The sequence below is a fragment of the Rhamphochromis sp. 'chilingali' genome (genome assembly GCF_963969265.1).
Source record: "Rhamphochromis sp. 'chilingali' genome assembly, chromosome: 18".
NCBI classification, from domain to species: Eukaryota; Metazoa; Chordata; class Actinopteri; order Cichliformes; family Cichlidae; genus Rhamphochromis; species Rhamphochromis sp. 'chilingali'.
In genome coordinates, this window is record NC_137945.1 from 28191451 (window position 1) to 28212204 (window position 20754).

Genomic DNA, 20754 nt, shown 5'->3' on the forward strand with positions numbered 1-20754 from the left:
ATCCAACGTTTTCCTTCATAATTTTCTGGTAGAGAGGAGAATTCATGGTTCCATCAATAGCGTAAAATTGTACAGGTCCTGAAGCAGCAAAGCAGCCCCAGACTATCATGCTACCACTTCCATGTTTGAATGTTGGTATGATGCAGTTTTTATGAAGTGCTGTTAGTTTTATGCCACATGTCACGGGACATAAACCATTCAAAAAGTTCTGTCTGATCAGACCACAGAATATTTTCCCAGAAGTCTCAAGATGTTTTTGTTAAATGTGAGATGAGCCTTTCAGCTGTTTTGGCTTGGAACATTTTGCCCAGTGTCTTTGTCTTTGCTGAATCATGAATGCTGATCTTGACTGAAACCAGTGAGGCCTGAAGTTTTTCACATGCTGTTCTGTTTTTTTTTTTTTGTTTTTTTTGTATTAGTCATCAATGCACTCTTACAGCAATGTTGTGTGAAATACTTTGTCAGATAGGCCTGGGTCCCTTTAAACTTTTTTTACCCTTAATAAATTAAATCTTTATTTAAAAACTGTATTTTGTATTTAGACAGGTTACGTGTTTGTAATATGCAAATATGCAAAGAATAAAATAAACCCCCCCCCCCCAAAAAAAAAACAAAAAAAAACTCAGAGAGCGGCAAACACTTTATCAAAGCACGATATCATGTGAATTACTTCTGATAGTATCATTACTGTGAATCCTTTTAGCTGCATTAATTATGGAAAAGAAAGAAAAAAGTGCCTTTTTTAGTTTGCACAGCTCTTTGGTCAACCTGGCAATGAACTTGCCTTGACATTGAGTTGTTTAAAGCCATACAGTGAGGCTAGGGAAAAATCATTAAAAAAAAATCATAATACAAATAAATTCATACTACATATACTGTACAGCTTAGTTAATGTATTAAAATACCAGGGACAGATACATCCCAACCACTTTCCTATTAAGAACACTTTGGATTTGTCACCATGTAATTAATAAGCTTCATTAATAATCATATAGCAATAATTGTAATAATAATAATAATGTCTGATGAATTGCAGTAGAAAATGGGTTAAGAAGGGATTAGGCAGTAGAGGATCCAATTGCATTCACAAGCTCCAATGGTGAACTTGATATCAGCCACATAAAGATGCTTTACACATTTTTTCTCTTCCTTTACTGCAGGTGTCTCGGCCTTGAGCTACTAAATAGCTGCAGCCTCCACAGTACTGAATGGAGGTCTTATTCTAGTCTGGTTTCCTCTGGAGCAGCAGACTAGATACTGCAGACACAGACTGCCCTGGCTGAGCCTCTCTCGGTCTATAAATCACAGCACTGAGTATGTGGGAGCTGGGATGGGGTTAACAGTGATGTCAATGATAGCCTGTTGACCTCAGGCATTTAGACATTTTGTGTATGTGTGTATGTTTGTGTATTAGTGTGTGTGTGTGTGTGTGTGTGTGTGTGTGTGTGTGTGTGTGTGTGTGTGTGTGTGTGGGGGGCTCAGTGGGATATTTCTCTTTTTGTGTGTGTTACCTGAACATCCTTTCAGCAGGGGTTAACATGCATATTAAGCATGGTGCTCAAATACATAGGAATGTTTCAGCAATGCCTGATTGGAGACAGGGGGACTTGGGCCACTCAGAGTGTTTCATACCAATTATTGTAACACAAAATGATTCAGACTTAGCAGTTTTCATACTTCTGTGCAGTCTACAGCAGACATAGAGAGAACAAACCCATCCCTTTCATGGGAAGAGTACTAAAAGGACAGAATGACTGATTACACGTTGTTTCTTGACTCATATTTGATCTCCTGTAATATTAAACCTGATCACTTAATAGGGTTGGCAGTCATAAAATGAGCACAGTACATGTTGGGCAAAGACTCGGGTCTTTGGGTTGCAAAGACTCGGGTCTTTGCCCAGTTGAGCTGAACAGTTGCTTGACTCAGGAACCAATGCAATGTTTTTTTGTAAAAATAAATCTCCACATTAGGCATGCTATAAATGCATTACAGGCACTAAAAGCACAATTGTTTTAACTGAGTGCTGCAGTTATTAAAAGCAGCATCAGGAACAGATAATTATTCACAGTACAACATAATTAACTCCAAATTCACTGCTGTTGAGAAAATGACATGACATTGGGATTTTGCACACTGGAGATGAATTTCAGTGCAGCCATTAGCAGGAGGAGCACAGGGCAGTAGTGCTGGTAGTACTGGGACTGCCCAGCAGAGGGGGAGAAACCATAATGAGGGCTGAGCACAATGTTGTGTGTGTGTGTGTGTGCGTGTGTGTGTGTGTGTGTGATGTGATGTATTTTAAAGCTAAGGAGAAAGTCTGCTCTAACAGTGACACCTTAGAAACTTTAAAAATCTGATGACAAAAAACATTTAGTTAAGAAAAAACGAAAAAGCAAATTTTCTTGTTTTAAAATGACAATTATTAAAATCTTTACAGCACAAAGTTTATGTGTGAACTGGTAACATATTTTACATGAGACAAAATATTTTGTGAGAGTGTGTTTGTTTTGTTGTTGTTTTGTGTTTAGAAAGCCACATGTCTAACATCACTGATAGCAGCTAGTGTATTTGTATTTGTTTAACATTGCTTAGTCCCGATAAGTAAAGCAGCTCTTCTTTTGACTCCTCTGCATTTTTTCCATAGCCTGTGCGTTTATAATAATTCGCAGAATTCTTGTCCTAGCATGCACAGCCTTTATAAGCATAAACACATTATGATACAGGTAGTTTACAACTAATGAATAAGGAGCGTAAATTAAAGTTTTCATCTATACACACTTACAATCATGTTACCATAGCATAGCCACAGGTCACCGTTATGCGGGTACAAAAACAAACACATCGGCAAATATTCTTACATAAATATCATTAAAACACAAAACAGAACATCCATGTGTCACTTTATGAACGTGTTAAACATCCTAGAGTACAAATGGCTGTCTATAGTGCGAAGGAGAAGGAGAAAAAAGATCTCCTCCTAAAATAAAACAGATATTTAACTTGGCTCATGGTAGCTTTCAGTGTCTGATGGTAATGATATTATAAAATGACGACTAGACAAACCCCATAAATAACTGTGCTGTGTGGCGTCCAGACAGATAGAAAGCTGGGACATGTTGGTTACGGCATTGTTGCATTGTATTGAAGCAGGATTGCACACACAACCCTAAAGCTCGTGCCACAATCCCACTGAAAAGCACAAAATCTAAAAACCAGAGAGTTTTTTGTTTTTCTTTTTTTAAATCTGAATTTCGTATCGTTTACATCTTTTTTTTTCTTTTTTCTGGAACGGAGCAACAGCCTGCTTTTAGAGTGGGAATTTCCTTCCATTATATTCTGTTTAGCTAAGCTAAAAATATTCACCAGGGCTTGTACTTTATGGCAGTGTTTTCTATAAAAGTTTTACTTGCACTGTGAATGATCTTATTTAGCACCAAGCTATGTGCTTCGGAAGCCAAATCAGCAACATCAGGAAATCCCACACTGTGTAAAAATATGAAATCTAGACTAATGTTACACACTGAAATAACACTCATTTTCTTTCAACTGAAACAGCATTTGAGGTATTGTTACGGCTAAATACCAAAGGACAGGCATGCAGCAAAATACGTTCCTTGAATATCATCTGTCTGAATGATGCTGTGCACATAAACAGATAACTGGGCCCACTGAGTGAGGCAGGGTAATTGCTCAAGTCAAGCGGTCGGAGGTATTCACAGCCAGTCTGGGCCATTGTCATTCTGTCCTCTTTTTCTTTTCCTTCCATGTTTTGACACATTAATATTCACCATATGCCCCGTCAGACCTATCACGAGTGCATTTCATTTTTATGCTTCTGCGGTGTGGGCAAACGATGCATGCAGCTGCTGCCGTCAGACAGCTCTTTCCCCCTGTGCACTTGGCTCGCATGTGCAACCAAACAGGCCTGTGTCAGAAACCAGGAATCCACGAGCCGAGTCTACCACTTCAATAAACATCTCCCTGCAAAGCACCATTTTAAATGGGAGCGACCTACACTTCATTTCATCTGACATCCCTTTTGTCGCTGAGTGTGCCTTGATGTGATTGAACAAAACAGACAGGTGGAATTATGTGAAAGGAAAATATCCCATTATAAGTTCTGGTGCACATCCATGGCTAAATATTATTTTCCTTGAAATGCAATTGTGGAGAGTTTGTGGAAATTTGTATGCTGATTCAGGTCAACATCAAGATTCTTGTACAGACAGCAGGAAAAGATCTAGTATGTCTGTGGCTCAGTTCAATTCACTGTTTTTGGATGAAATCCATGAGAGGAAGGAAACACTGTTGTGCAGAGTGAACTTCTCATACCTTGAGATACTTGACCAGTTGAATACTGGACTTGCCAGTATTCATAGGGCAGGTCTGTGTTAGTCTCTGGATGGCGATATGCCTGCTCTTCTTCCTCTTCACTCTCAGTGGAGCTCTCACTGGAAAGTTCCAGCTTTGGACTAAAGATTACAACACCAAACGTTTGGGACAGACAATAGAGATAAATAGAGGGATGGAATATAAGATCATAAAATCTCTTGTCTGGTGTTTTAAGCAGGAAATAAAGCTGGTTATCCCACACAAGAAGATCCATTAAAGACCGAAATTCAAGTCTTCACAGAATTTAAGTAGCAGGAAAATAAAATTGGAGTCAATATCATGAGGGGAATGGAGCCGTTATCATACAGAGTCAAAGTTCTTGCTGTATACTGATGCAAACAGAAATGCAGATGGTGTTTTAAAGCTGCATGGGCCACTTGGATGAATGTATCATGAAAATATGGCACTGTAGAGCAATGAAATCTGGTACACATTCAAATGGGCCCACTGAGAGGCAGTTCCCAGGTACATGCAAATAGCATTTCCAGGGGAGCGTATTATCAGACGGGGCTGGCTGATAGATGGGGTTTTTTCCACTACACAGTATGATAAACACTGAACAAGACCTTCCTGTGGCTGTCAGGCCTACACTGATGTGAGGTGATGAGTGTGACTGAGTGAACGCACCCCGGAGTCTTTATTGCATGTATAGAAAATGATGATCAGCAAAGATTGATGTCAGTGACTTAATGATTTATTACACTTGCAGTTTGTATACAGACAACATTCAAGTATGGAGATGGCTTATGTGCTGTACCTGCCAAAAGCCAAACAAGGAAAAACCTTTTACTTAGCTTCTTGTTCAGAACAATTTTAGCAGCTGACAGTTTTTAAAGCAGAAGTCACAAATGGTGAAAAACATCCAGTTAATTCAGTTTTCACTGGGGGGGTGGGGAGGGGGGATATGACTATATAACAAACTGTGTCAATATTGAAATAGCAAACGGATGGTTAATAAGTCAAAATTCTTTAACTTAGACCACATGTAATATTAATGCATTTAAGTGTAGAATGAAGTCACAATAAAAATTCAGCCAAGATTTTAGATTTTTAAAAGAATCTCATCTTTACCAATTTGGGCCAAGCTTTAGTGTTTTCAACTTAGAGAGAAATGCCCTTCTCTTGCAGCCTGTTATCTAAGAAATGTTATCTAAGACCTGCAGAGTCAGAGATGTAACTCTTGGGTAGTCACCTGCCGTTGTTGTTGCATCAAGGATGGCAGTCTGGTTTCTTACTTGGTAAGTCACGTTGCATTAGACAATTATAAGAGAGCTGTGCTGTTCATGGGTCACTTTATAACTCCATTTGTAATTGTAATTACCCTCAATCAGAAATTACATGTGTTATTCCTTTTTGTTACCATGGCAACAGGTGTACTTACATTTGTTTCATTTTGTTGCCTGTACTTCTGACCTATTTGGTTTTAATTAGACGTACAATCAGAACTTCTACGGTTCTAACCTTTACTGAGTTTAATTTGCCCCAGCTGCAGAGCAAAAACGAATCCTTATAGTTTCAGAAAAAAGGAAGTTTCTGGTGTCCAGGTAAAGAAGATGCAGAAAACTCTGCTTTCATTTTGGTCATGGCTTTTCTGTCTCAGAATGTTCTTCTCCTCTCCAGAACTCTTATGGCATTCACTTTTTGTTTTACTGTAATGCTGTGAAATAAGAGACATTATGGCTGCTTCTATTTTAGCAATGGTTAGTTTTCAACATAATCTTTATTTAACAATTCAAAAAAGACCTCAGCAGATTTTTTTTTTTTAGCCAGTGAGACACGTTTATCTTGGTTGTATTTTCAAACTAATCTCTAAGCTCTTTGTTTTTAATTAGACATACAATCAGATTCCTTGCACTTCTAACCTCTACTGAGTTTAATTTACCACAGCTGCAGTGCAAGAAGGAACCTCTATAGGTTCTGACAAAACAGAACTATCTTACCATGTCTGGGAGGACATGTGTGCAGGTGAAGAAGACACAGAGAATTTTGTTTTCATCTTGTTCTTGGCCCCTTGTCCTAGACTCTTTTATCCTCTTCAGAGCTCTTACGGCCTTTATTTTCCTCTGTTTTACTGTAATGATGTAAAATAAGAGTCATTATGCCTGCTTCTATTTTGAAAATGGTTATTTTTCTAACATAATCATTATTTAACAATTCGAGACAGGGCTCAGCAGACTTTTTTTTTCTTTTTCTTTTTTTTTTTAGCAATTGAGATACTTTTATCTTGAGCCAGTTTCTCCTCAAATGGGTACAGTTATCACAAGGTACAGCTGCAACAGCTCAGCCCTTGCTAGATCTATTTATCAATCAAAGACCATATGTGATAGATCTTTTGGGGATATTTTTTCTCATACTTTTCCCCAAGTTTTGCATCTGTAATTGAGCAGAAAGGGTTTCTATTATATGGAGAATTTATTAACTCTGACTATTGTGTAATGAGGAATATTTGCACTTGCCCTTAAATTTATAAACCATATAACCATCTCTTTATAATGTGTGACTGCTGGCAGATGCACTAAGCACATGTGTTGAAGGCCTGGCATCACAGTCATCTAAAGTTCATCTGCTATTCAAGAAGAATCTCTGCAATGCAACAAAAATTCAGGACACTTCTTACGTGAGGAATTATCACATACCCACATGTAGAAAAGACACTAAGTCCACTCCATCGTGGACATGGTTCATATATCTTCTCGCGGTCTACCCTGTAGAGTGTACGCTGTAGTTTCTCATGCACATTCTTTTCCTGTTGCTCGTAAGACCTCTGGGGTTGGCCTTGTTCCTCTCCATCAACCGATTCCACATGCTGAATCTTTTGTGTTGATAGTTCTTGAACTGCAGAATCCTGCTGGTAAGGGGGAAAGCCAGAAGCTGAAGACTGAGTGTAAATACCTCTTCCAATTTGCAACAGAATGAGCAAAATCTGATTGTGAAGTGCTTTGTAATCTGGCTGTAAATTTGTCAAGTTTATGCTTATTAAAACAAAAATAGCTATTCTGATTAATCTGTTTCGCATTTATTTCACTTTTTATCAGTCAATGTGGTGTATTTTCCACTTACGCTTTGCAATGATTTGTCTCATTATCGGAAAGTCATCGCATATCTATGTCAGACAAAGAATTGCTCATGCTACTCAGAAGGCGAATACTGGAAAACCCTACATGTGGCAAATAAAAACATGAAATTCACATAAAAGCCCCTTCTCAATCCTATGCAGACTTGAAAAAATCTTTATTTTCTCAATATTATTCTTTATTGAGGTATTGAAATAAAATAACAAACTCTCATTGCTTTGCACAGAAGAGGTCTCTCTTGGTTAAATGGCTGAACAATGTCAAGAAGTTCATTGTTTCTCGACATTCACCTAAAACCTTACAGCTTGGCTCAGGCTAAGTAACGCCTTTGTGTCACTGTTATTCAGGTAAAGTTTTCAAGGTCTTTATACCAAACTTTACAACCTACACACAAACGCCAGTAAGACACATATGAAAGGTTTGCAGGCATGAGAGTTTTTAATCACAGACACCTGCTTTTGCAGAAGTAGCTCAGTCTGTCATTGGCTGTTAGGAGCTTGAGATTTTTAAGGGCAGGGGAAAAGAATTAAAACGTATTTCTTTGGGTTGTGTTCATGCACAAACTGGAGCCAAGTTGCCTGATCACTTTTCCAAAGACTTGTTTTTCATAAAACACAAAGTGACCTTCTATTGGAAACATAAGTCAATACACCCAACCACAGACCCACATCCTGACTTTATTAGACTAACCAACTTTCTTTAATTCCATTATATGTGAAATGGACAAAGTCCATTTGCTTACACAGAAGGGAACACTCGACATTTCTTAACATGCTGCAGTAAAAAAAAAACCTTAAACCAGTACAGGTCCAGAGACAAATGCTAAGCAGGGCTGACGCCTGAAATCTGAAGTTAAAAAAATATTTTTATAGCATGTAACATTACACCACCAAGTTTCTTCATTTGTCGTTTTCATAAAGCAATCGACTACTAAAACCTAAACCCCAAATGTTTACATGTGTTTGGGGCAGATTTGTATCTAATTACTTTATCCATACTGATGGAAAATCAGCAGGGCAACAAATTGTGAAGCCAGTGGCCATAAAACATCTGTCAGTGTGAGAATTCCAGCAGCTGCTGGTGAATGGTTATGGCAGTGAGGCAGTCTGTATTAATTTCAGGATGTGAATAACAAAAACAATTGACAACCCAGGGATTTTGTGTTTTTCAGTAAGCATCTTGTGCATGCATACACACAGCATGTTCCATTTCCAATCACGCTGTGATGTCAAAATGAATCCGCAACACTGAACAGAGAAGGCTAGTCTGCTTCCTCCCTGCGTTGCAGCCACCATCTCCGTTGGCTGCTGCAGCTCATTTGATTGAGGCTGTCCAATCTAATAGAACTGTTAAAAAAGATCTGCTTCCTCAGACTGAAAATGAGCAGATATGTTTGGAGATTAGGTGTTGTTATCTTTGACTTCGTCTTTTGGGTTTGGGCTCCATTCTGCAATCAGGGAACTGAGGCGGAGCAGTGGAAGACTGTGTTCCTGACTGTTGCTTTCTCAAATTAAAACTGCAATGGGCCAGACTGACAAGAAGGACTACAATTATTCACTATCTTGTATGGATGATATAGATTTGATTGATGTTGTCAGCAATAAGTCAAATGGATTTCAATGTGATGCATTCTAGCCGCATCACATGAAAAGGTTTAGCTGAAGTAGAGGCAGAGAGATCTAGACAAAAGTTACAGGACACTGCATGCTGCACATATCAAAGGAGTTAAAGAATCCAAGAGAAAAAAGACCTTGACAGTGATTTGTGCCTCCACACACTTATTCACAGCTATTTATACGGCTGTTGTCCATCATTTTTAGATCATTCAGACTAAAGGCATCATTCTTCACAGAGCACTCATGAAACATAAAAGCCTGAATATGTGTATATAACTTTCTTTGTTATAAATTTTTTTTCTTTCACACAGGTCAGCCCCATACTTCTTATTGGTTTATTGTAGTCATCATAAACCCTATGATGGGTTTCGTAGAACACTTTAGATCTTTACATTGCCTACTGTATGAAAACATACAGACATCACCACTATGCCACAAATATGAAGAAACTACTTTTAAAGGGAAAGCTATGAAGACTAAAACTATCTAAATGATTGATATTTTGAGTCTTACCTAATACGTGTAGAATTTAACTTATATTTTCATTTCAACACAAAAGAAAGTATGACTGTTCAGAAAAGTGACTGGTACACTGAATATATAGTTCTTCTCTTAAAGGCAAAAATGCACTTTAGCCCCCCAAAATATCACACTTTGACAATCAGCTAAAATAGCTGAGAGAACACCACACTGGTGTAAACTGAGAGTAAGTGCAGATCCTAGACTGATTAGCAAAGTCTGGTTTTGAGACCTCAGAGAGGAGTCAAGCATTGTCACATCACTGTCTTTGTGACTTCAAAAAACTGAATGTGGCAAACCCTGGTGGGATGTGACAAACTAAGGGACACTGCAGGCTCATGCCATAACCACCCAAACACACTGTAGTCATATCCAAAAGCAGACCCTGCTTTGTCGTTTATTTGGACTCTAACAATAATTGTAATTTACAAAATGAACATCATATTTTATTCAGTAAGAGGTGAAACTACCAGTTAAGACCATAAATACATCAGGAAAGTGTTCGGTGAGGTCATAAATTGAGAAAGCAAAAGAATGTTTTCCCATAGATTTCCTGGCTTGTAGAAGAGCTGCCTCCTGCTGGCTGCTAGAAACAATGCAGATCTAAGACACTTCCACATTAGATCACTTTTCAAACTTGTGTTTAAAACTGTGTCCATTTTTTGCGATACTGCGCCGATGTAGCCTAGAAATCTACAAACATGAACAGCTGTTTAATGGTAATGGCAATGCAGTGTATCAGAGTAACCATCTGCTTCCAGTGCTAATATTTACGATAAGAGCAACAGAGTCTGTTGGAAATTTAAAGAATTTGGCAGGTATTTGTTCTTGAAACAAAGTACTGAAAAAGAGAAGAATTTTGACGTGAATGTGATGCAAGATGAAAACCAAAGAGAATGAGAAAGTGAGCTTAGCCTGATGGGACTTTGTTCCAGTCCAACAAATACATCTTTTCACTGGATAAATAAAAGGCTGAAGGTTCTGATACGCGTTGCCTTCTTTCACCATAGTTTGTGTTTTTCTTCATCTCCTTGTTCACCTTATTTCCCCTCACAGTTTCACAGTAGATTGTTGCCCTGGGTGTGGTTTTGTCTCTTCCTGTTAAACGGTAGTTCTTTCTCCCCACTATCACGACTTCTTGTTTATGGGGGATTTTTTGATTGTTGGACTTTCCTCTCTAGTATTGTAGGCTTTTTGTCATAAATATAATGTACCTTGAAAAGCCTGTTGTTAGTTTTATATAAATAATATTGAACAGAATTGTGCTAAAGTCAGTGCAGATATTTGGATTATCCATATGAATACCATTAATGTCTGTAAAGTGTTTTGAGGGAATCCGTCCAACAGTCGTTGGGAAATTTAGAAAGAGGTGGCGGACAACAAACATCCACCACATCCGCAGAGCCATGCTGCCAGTGTGTAGTATTTCTATGAAGCAATACTAATATTAGTATTAATACCTGGTAATGACAGTTCGAAGCATGAGATGTAAAGCAAACATCCAAATAAATCCCGACATTAAAAATTAAAAATTATTCAAAGAAACATTTTGTTTTGTTAAAATGACTTCAGCTTTCATCTCAAATGTAGTTTATATGTATCACAGTGCTGCAAAACCACACTGTAAATACATTTACATGTCAATTCTGTTTGATCTTTTGTAAATGCTATTACTCATACTGATCTACTTTTGATTCTTGCTTTGAAAAGCTGTGCAAATACTATTGTTCTTAATTACACTCATACTTTATTTGGATAAGAATGACAGCCAACAAACAAAAAACTAGACAGTGATGAAATACCTCAAACAGACCTGATATCCATGCAAAGCAGACAGTAAGCAGTAAGTGCTTTTCAAAGGACCTGATGAGCTTGTGATGATGCCACATTTTCCAACAAACATCAGCTCAAGCAAGAAAAAAAATATGTTTTTAAATGATTAACAGATTTTCGAGAGCAGATGGAGTCCATTATTGAGGCGATTTGTTATGTCGTCAAATTTCTAAAGCAGGAAATAGCACTACTGAATAAATCACACAGATTTCAATGTCTGGAAATGAGCAAGTGTGTGTGCGTGTGTGTGTGTGTGTGTGTGTGTGTGTGTGTGTGTGTGTGTGTGTGTGTGTGTGTGTGTGTGTGAGTGTGAAGGGGGTAGGTGGTGGGAGGGATGTGGCTCTGCTGTTTTGATGTTGGAACAGGGAGGAGGTCAATTCAGAAATTTTTCAACACAGTGACAACCAGACACTAGCTCACTAGCGTGGAAGAGCACAGACGCTGATTACACAATCTGTTTACGAATATGAGTCACACAGCATCAGAAATCAAATCGAAGTATTAGAGAGAAGGAGCTTGTTCATAAGACAAAGAGGCGTTTCAGCACCCACACATTTTTGCTTTGAGAGTTATTATTCACAGCTAAAATAAAAAGACAAGCCTTAATGTGTTGATGTTAATTGCTTATATTCCACTCCACCTGGTTGTTTGTGTTCTCAGCAAAGTGTGGAGATCTGCTCTTCAGAAGTGTTACCAGGTCTTTGTAAGTATCACTTGTTCACTCATATCCATGCTCCTGCCCCTGCTGTTTTATGCCCTGTGAAAACAAAGTGAAAAACAGCTTCATTAATTCTAAAAACCACAATTTTAATGTGGCCCACATGTCAGCTGGAATAGCTAAGGCTAGAAGCTCCAAGTATCTGAAAGCAGAGGAAGTGTAAAATCATACAAGTTGCTGAATTCGGTTATGACAAAGCTCCTCTTTGAGGTTTCATTTGCATCAATGTCACCTTTTCAGTTTCAGAGTGGACTTTTTTCAACTTGTGTGAACCATTTTCAGTTGAAGAAACAGTAATAGGAGTCTTAAAGTTTGTCAGCTAAGTCACTGGTGGAGTGAAAGGTGTTGCGGCATGTAAAATCCTCAAATAGAAAAGAGTGCAAAGCATGAAAGAAGCTCTCTTTACAATAACGGGATAAGAGGGAGTTGCATTGTGGGAGGCCAATAAGTCAATATTTTCACCAGACAGGGTACTGTGCAAGACTCCTGTGTGCGAGAGTCTCCAGTTTCTTCATATTTTGCTAGGACATAGGAAATCTATGTAACTTGTGCAAACATACATGGAAGTACATTATTTAAGATGTCTATACACTCACTTTTATACCTCTCTGCCTCCATAATGACATCTCTCACCTTCCTAACTTTTCTGAATGTGGTGTGTCGAGCTGCCTACCAATACACAAAACAAAACACAATTACTCAAAAATGGCCAGGGATAAGAACTAGACTAAAATGACCAAAGAAGCAGCCAATGTCCAAAGAAAAACTTTAAAAGGGCTGGAGAAGTACTCCTCAAGGCCACTCTAAACAAACACAAGTCTGACTTCTTGGTAATAATAATGAAAATTTTAAAAAGTCAGGGATGGAGCAAGACTTTGCACATTGATGTGTTTATCATCATCATCATCATCAACTTTATTTATAAAGCACTTTAAAACAACCACAGCTGACACAAAGTGCTGTACATTGGAACTGTAAAATAAAATTACATGAGATATAAATAAAAAACAAATAAAAGAAGAGTGAAATCATTAATTAAATAACTACTGCATTAAAAAAAGAAACTAAGTCTCACTGAGGTTAAAAGCCAAGGAATAAAAGTGGGTTTTAAGACGTGATTTAAAAGTGGACAGTGAAGGGGCCTCTCTAACATGCATGGGCAAATTATTCCATAATTTTGGAGCCACAATAGAGAAGGCCCTGTCCCCTCTGAGCTTCCTCCTGGATCTCGGTACCTCCAGGAGCAGCTGGTCAGCTGACCTGAGAGACCGACAGGGTATGTGGGGATGAAGAAGCTCAGAGAGGTAAGGCGGGGCAAGACTGTGTAGGCATTTAAAAACAAACATAAGAATTTTAAAATTAACTCTAAAAGACACAGGCAGCCAGTGCAGAGAGGCCAGCACGGGGGTTATATGCTCTCTTTTTCGAGTTCCTGTTAGGAGTCGTGCAGCCGCATTTTGAACCAGCTGCAGACGTGAGAGCAATGACTGACTGACCCCCACATAAAGTGAGTTACAGTAGTCCAGGCGGGAAGAAATAAAAGCATGGATCACTGTTTCAAGGTGCTGCCTCGAAAGAAAAGATTTTAGTCTTGCCAGTCGCCTTAAATGATAAAAACTGGACTTCACCACTGCTCTGATTTGGTGGTCCAATTTAAAATCACTGTCCAACTTAAAACCAAGGTCAGTAACAACAGATTTAAAATAGACTTCCAGGGATCCTAAAACAACAGAGGAGGACTCACAGGGACCACTGGGTCCAAACACCAACACTTCTGTTTTCTTTTTATTAAAATTTAAAAAGTTTCGAGCCAACCAAGCTTTAATGTCATCTAGACATGTCAAGAGAGGTTTTATGGAGATGGCATCCTTGCGTTTTAGTGTCAAATAAATTTGGCAGTCATTGGCATAACAGTGAAATGAGATCCCATGCCTTCTAAGGATAGAACCCAGAGGCAGTAGATACAGAGAAAAGAGCAGTGGCCCTAAAATTGAGCCCTGTGGGACACCACATGACAGAGGAGCAGAAGACGATTCGTAACCGAGAAGGCTGACAGAGAAAGTTCTATCTGACAAATAAGACCTAAACCAATTGAGTGCAGTGCCACCAATACCCACTACATCATGTAATCGAGAAATTAAAATATTGTGGTCTACTGTGTCAAAGGCAGCAGTTAGGTCAAGCAAGACAAGAACAACATGGTTACCAGAATCACATGCCAGAAGGATGTCATTAAAAACCCTTAGTAATGCAGATTCTGTGCTGTGAAGGGTTTTAAAACCTGACTGAAAAACCTCAAAGATTCCATTTTCATCTAGAAAATCTTTCAGTTGACTAAAAACAATTTTCTCTAAAACCTTGGAGACTAAAGGCAGCTTGGAAATAGGCCTATAGTTCGCTAAAACTGTGTGATCAAGGCCAGGTTTCTTAAGCAGTGGCTGTACTACTGCATGTTTGAAATTTGCAGGAACCACACCAGAAGACAGACTGCTGTTAATAATGTCAAGGACATACTGTTGTATACTAGGAAAAATTTCTTTAAAGAATTGTGGAGGGACAGGATCCCGTGGGGAACCTGTGGGCTTAATATGGCGAACCACATCCTCTAAAGAGGAGAGCGTCACAAGCTCAAACTGAGTGAAAACAGCAGCGCAAGGGACAGAGACAGAGGGGTCAGAGTCAGGAGCTGTGATAAGAGCCCTGATGGTGACAACCTTTTCAATAAAAAAGTTCAGAAAATCATTGCAAAGCTCAGGAGAAACTTCCAAACAGACATTCAAAGGAGTATTAAGAACAGTGTCAATGGTCCTAAATAACACACGTGGGTTATGACAGTTGGAAGAAATAATATTTGCAAAATATTCCCTTTTTGCCTCTTTAACAGTGTTCTGGTAGCGATGCCAGCAGTCTTTGAGAATTTGAAATGATACATGCAGTTTATCCTTTTTCCACCTCCGTTCTGCTCGACGACATTCCCTCTTTACAGCACGACTGCTCTCATTAAACCAAGGCTCAGGTTTAGCCTTAAGCTGCCTGGTTTTTAAAGGAGCCACAGAGTCCATGATTTTTTGACAGCAACAGATATAGTTCCAGCATCCAAATACAGTGGTAAGTTTTTTTGTTGTCTTAAGCAATTCAATATATTTTAAAATGTCTTAATTCTGTCTTAATCAGTTCTTACAGAATAGCCTTGTCTGAAGATGCAGCATAGCACAGTGCTTCATATCTGATTATACGTTTGCACTGTGCTTTATTGCAATATGCTGCCTCTTCCAGCTGGAACAATGTACAGAGGGACTTAAAAATGTCAGAAGAGATTACTGGTGGTGTCAGTTTTTAATGGTGTGGAAAATAGCACTTGTGTTGAATGCATCTGCTTCTTTATTGTCTTTGCTTTGTTCTGGTAGTTTTAGAAACTGCTTATACATCCCAACTTAATATTGTCTAAGCTCTTTTGCTATGTGTCACACACATTGTTTGTTTGTTGCTATAATAATGTACTTTCTGCAGTCTTGTGTTAAACTCACTAAAATATTTCTGCTTAGATCAAAGGAAAGTCTAATAATAATAGAGCATTAAAGTTTGTGGACAATTTCTGTTTAAATGCAACCCAATCACAGAATTTTTACTTGACTTCTAAAATGAGTTAAATAGAAGACAACTGAAGAACTGAGACAAAGATTTTATAAATTACAGTTTTTTTAAATCCAGAAAAAAAATCCAGTGTTTGCAGAAGGAAAATTAGCAAATTTAAAGATAAAATTTGAATTATCAATTGCAATAAATGGGATGACAAACAGGTGTCAGTGATCACCCTGTTTTGATGATGACAGTCTGTGTATGAATGGAAGAAACTGAAGCCCATCTTCTATTGCACAGAAGTGGTTAACAGACCAAGGTTATTTAAACAGTGGGGGTTTTGGTAGACTGGGAGGTAAAAATGGAAGCCAGAGTAACTTCTAAATGGCTAAAGATCTCTTTAGCTCTGGCCAGTGTCCATGTGTCCATAATCAGGAGAACACTAAACAACAATGGTTTGTATTTCATGACCACAAGAAGAAAGCGACTTCACCCCAATGAGAAACTGTAGTTTCTGAAAGGTCACATGGACAAGCCAGAAGACATCTGGAACAATGCAAAGCCAAAATAGATCCTGCTGGTTTAAATGAAAATCATTCTGTTCCATGAAAGGAAAACACTGCACTGCAATGAATGACTTTCACTGTAACTGTGAAATATGGTGGAAGTATCAAAGTTTGGATCTTCTGAATTGCATCAGTGATTTCTAATGGAAAATTTTAAGACAGTTCTCCTTGAATTACACATAAAGAGAAAGTGGGTCAAGCATCTAGGCACTAATCCCATCTTGCCAGAGAATAGTCAAAGAAGGATGAAGAAAATGTTTTGTATTTTGTCAAAGTATTGATCTTTAACCAACAGAAATGATGTGGAAACACTTCAAGAAGTTGATTTTTTTTTTCTTTAGGTCACGAGCAGTTGTCTAAGCATTTCACTGCATATCGTACTGTGTATGACTGTGTACGTGACAAATAAAATTTGAATTTGATATAACACCCCCCACCCCACACCACCCCCCAATCAACATCCTGGAGTTACAGCTGCACTTTCATTCCTCCAAGCTGATGTGAAAGACTGACCAACAGTCACTGAAGGCAAATAATTTAAAGGTTTTGTGTTATTTGTGTAATTGGTTTCCTTGCTTTCTGGCTTTGTGTGAAAATGTGACTATGTTGTAGGTTTGGATAGAAATATAAAAGATCAAAATGTGGATCACAATGCCTTTAAACATAGTTTTAGCACATTGTGCCAGCTGTGCTGCACTGTCACAGGGCTCAATCACAAGGTAGCAAATCTCACCCTGCACCTGTCAAGATGGTGCACCACAGCCCCACCCCCACCAAAAATAAATAAATAAATAAATAGATGAATAAAAATAAACAGGAAAATAACTCCTACTACTCCTACTAAATTGTTTAAGTTATGAAGGGCAGCATGATATCATTTCACAACAGATTTGTCCCCAAGGAAGGAAGGAAAAGGAAAAGGTGAAATCATCACGTGTTTGGTCTGCTAAAGAGGAGAAGGAGAACAGCATGAGCCCAAGGCTGAGCCATGGTTTTACTTGTAATATAAATCATTCACTAAAAAACTAAGCCACGTAGTGACAACATCATCTTTCAACGCTGATTTGGAGAGTACTTTTTTTTGGAAGTAGAGGGTGTCACTTTAACCAGAGAACACAGGACATAGACTGCATTTATCACTTGGTGTGTGATAAATGCTGCTGAATGCTTTTATGAGCATGATAAATCCGCTGCAATGAAGCAAATAGCGTGACTGAAAAATGACTTGCAAAACTGGAATCTAACAGATACACCTATACACCTATATTGCCTAACAGATACACCTATTCTGTCCACTCTTTGGAACAACAACAGATTCAGTTCTTCTGAGAAGGCCTTCCACAAAGCTTAGGAGTTTTTATGAGAATTTTTGGCCATTCTTCCAGAAGTGTATTTGTGAGATCAGACATTGATGGCCTGACTGAGAGTTTATGCTCTAATTTCTTCCAAAGGTGTTCTGTCAGATTGAGGTCAGCACTCTGTGCAGGCCAGTCAAGTTCTTCCACACCAAACTCACTCATCCATGTCTTTATGGAGCTTGCTTTGTGCACAGGTAGCCATGTTGGAACAGGAATGGGCCAACCCCAAACTGTACCCACAAAATTGGGAGCATGAAATTGTCCAAAATGTTTTGGTATACTGAAGCATAAGAGTTCCTTTTATGAATCCTCCCTTCCCCCAAACTGTACACTTGGCACAATTCAGTACTGATCTCCCAGTGACCGCTGAACCCAGACTTATCTATCAAATCGCCAGTCACTTGATTTGTGCCAGATATTGCATTTTCACTGTTCTAGAGTCCAGTGGGGAAATTCTTTACACCACTGCATCAACATGTGCTTGGATGCATCTGTTCAGCCATAGAAACCCATTCCATGTCGCTCTCTACGCACTGTTCTTGAAGTAAATGGAAGACCACATATGGTTTTGGAGGTCTTTAATGATTGACTCTGCAGAAAGTTGGTGACTTTTGCGCATTATGTGCCTCAGCATTCTCTGACCATACTCTGGGATTTTACATGCCCTGCAACTTCATGGGTGAGTTGTTGTCATTCCCAATCGCTTCCAGTTTGTTATAATACCAATCACAGTTGACTATCCACATATAGCATCCAGTAGCATGCTGGAAAAGACTGAGCAACACATTCTTTCACAGACTGCTTTGCAGAAGCAGTCTGCATGCCTAGGTGCTTTATTCTTACCCTTTGTAAAACGCAGATGGGAAAAAAAATCTGAGGTATTGTCATCACCCCATCAGACCAGTGGTTGGGCTAAGCGGACACCCAATTTTGTGGATGTGATAACTCAAGAACGAAGCCATGTAGGTGTTTGAAATTGATACCACAAATGTATCTATTAAAAATCTTGGATGAGTTTGAATCTCAATGATGAATTAATATAATGAAAAACTGAATGAATTAGAGGAAGTGGCTGACATCCAGAAATCCTACCAGTGGCTGGACAAAGCTGGACTGAAAGACAGCACAGAGGCAAAGCTTGGGGAGTGGCTCCAGCAGATCCCAGGAACAACATCTGAGATCTCTCTCCAGAAGAGCACAGTCCTAGGAACAGCAAAGATACTGCATGGGAACTTCAAGCTCCCAGGCTGCCGGCAGAAGACCCAAGCTTGAAGCATAAAAGACTGCACGCAGGGGTGAGAGGGTAATTTATATATTTAAAAATGTTTTTACATAGTCTGTGTAATAACTGATTACTGAATACAAATAAATATCAAATATTTCTTTAAGAAGGTTTTCAAGGATCTGTTTGTCCACGTTTTGGAACAACAGAAACAGTTTGACCTTGACCCCCAAGTCGTTGGCTAGGCCTTCCTCCTTTCTGTCTACCACACTTACTGCATCAGCACGGGCTTCTCTCTCCAGGCCAAAGGCAAAGCTCCTACCAAGAATCCTAACCACGAGCTCTCTGTTTTCTGACAACACAAGAGGTGAGTTGGATTCATTTTAATCTATCAAAACAGCTGGTCTTGAATGTACTCTGTTTTTTCTTACAAGCTAAGCTAATATTATCTCTCCATAACAAATCCACTGGCAGTATGAAATAAGTATTACTATATTCATCATGTATCCATCTGTCAAAGAAATATATATTACTTTATCTCTTCTTGGCAGTGGCCCTAAAGTAAATGCATATCTGTAAAGAATTACCAATGGCGGCATAATTGGATGGCTGTATAGAGTAACAAGGAGGACAAACAAATTAAGTCTGTGGGTTATGGAGGAATGCTGGTGGTTGGACTGCTTAGGATGCAAATTGGACTCAAATTTACCTTCTAGACATGCCCGAACCTCCGCCAACTTCTTATCATCTGCCAGATGAAGCAGTTTAGAGAGCTGGCTGAAGCTGCGTACATAAACAGTCGGTGGAGAGAGCTGCAGGAGTGGATGGCCCTCACTATCTCTTTCGTGGGACTGAACATCTGAGTCACAAAGTAGGAAATAAAACAAAAAAGAAACTTTAATTGCCTGAAATGCTTAATGGAGATCTGAGTCTTTGTTTTTGTACTTTTCCAGGTTCATACTATGAGACACAAAGGAAACCACACACTTAAAGTAGAGCAGACATTCTGATGAAATACAGTGGAACGTTCTCAATCTTACTGAAGCTGAAAAACAATTAATTACAGTCCACATGCAGCTTTGAGTATGTCTAAGGTAAAAACATTTGGACACCATGGTGACAGAAAATCCTGCACAGACACATAATACTGAGAGCCAGCCAGCTGCCCGCTTCATGATTAGACCAACCTGATGTCGTAGTCTGTTTTGAAATCAGACGCCACTAAAGTGGTACTCCACTGGAGTGGCTCCTCAAACACATGTTCAGCTTCCTGTGGGTGTTGGGAACTAAAGCGCTCCACAAAGTGCAGGATTTCTTTCAACAAGGACTCATTCATTGGTGTGGATGCCAGTTTGCCAGTACTAAAGCTGGCCATGGTCCACTGGGCAGCCCTGGTCAATGATATCCCCATCGCTGTGTCTGGGATACTCTAAAACTTAACATTAACAGCATGTGGTTCTTAAAGATTCAGCATGGCTCTTCGTTTCCGAGTTTGGAGCCCCATGTGGACCTTCATTAAAAAAAACATAAAGGTCAGCTGTTTCATATTCAAACCTTTACTGTCAATCGGTGTTCTTGGACTTTTAATACACACTTTAATTTTCTCCTGCCTCACTTTTCATGAGCATCTCAAAGTCCTCCATAGCTTGTTAGTTCAGGACAAAGCAGCAAGGCTGCTAACGGAAATATCCGGCGGTCACATATTAAACCTTGCTTCCCTTCACTGTGAAATTCAGAATCTACTTTAAAATTCTACTATTAGCATAAAAACATAGAGCTCTACATGGACAGGCTTATATAGCAGAGCTTTTAAGACCTCGTGGATGCAGGCAGCCTCGCCAACCAGGGTCTTCTCGCTCTAAACAATTAATCTG

General features: G+C 38.9%; 1 pseudogene across 1 annotated transcript in view; it reads right to left on the minus strand.

The window, feature by feature from the left end:
• The window catches only part of LOC308385891 (outer dynein arm-docking complex subunit 2-like), a 35465-nt pseudogene extending 15174 nt beyond the window's left edge, over window positions 1-20291 (minus strand). The window contains exons 1-7 of the transcript in view: window positions 20068-20291; window positions 19590-19747; window positions 19015-19232; window positions 12078-12194; window positions 7100-7240; window positions 6336-6340; window positions 4336-4475 (exon numbers count right to left, since the gene is read on the minus strand). The product of the transcript in view is annotated as an outer dynein arm-docking complex subunit 2-like (transcript). The remainder of the gene's footprint in view (window positions 1-4335; window positions 4476-6335; window positions 6341-7099; window positions 7241-12077; window positions 12195-19014; window positions 19233-19589; window positions 19748-20067) is intronic.
• Window positions 20292-20754: the final 463 nt, after the last annotated feature.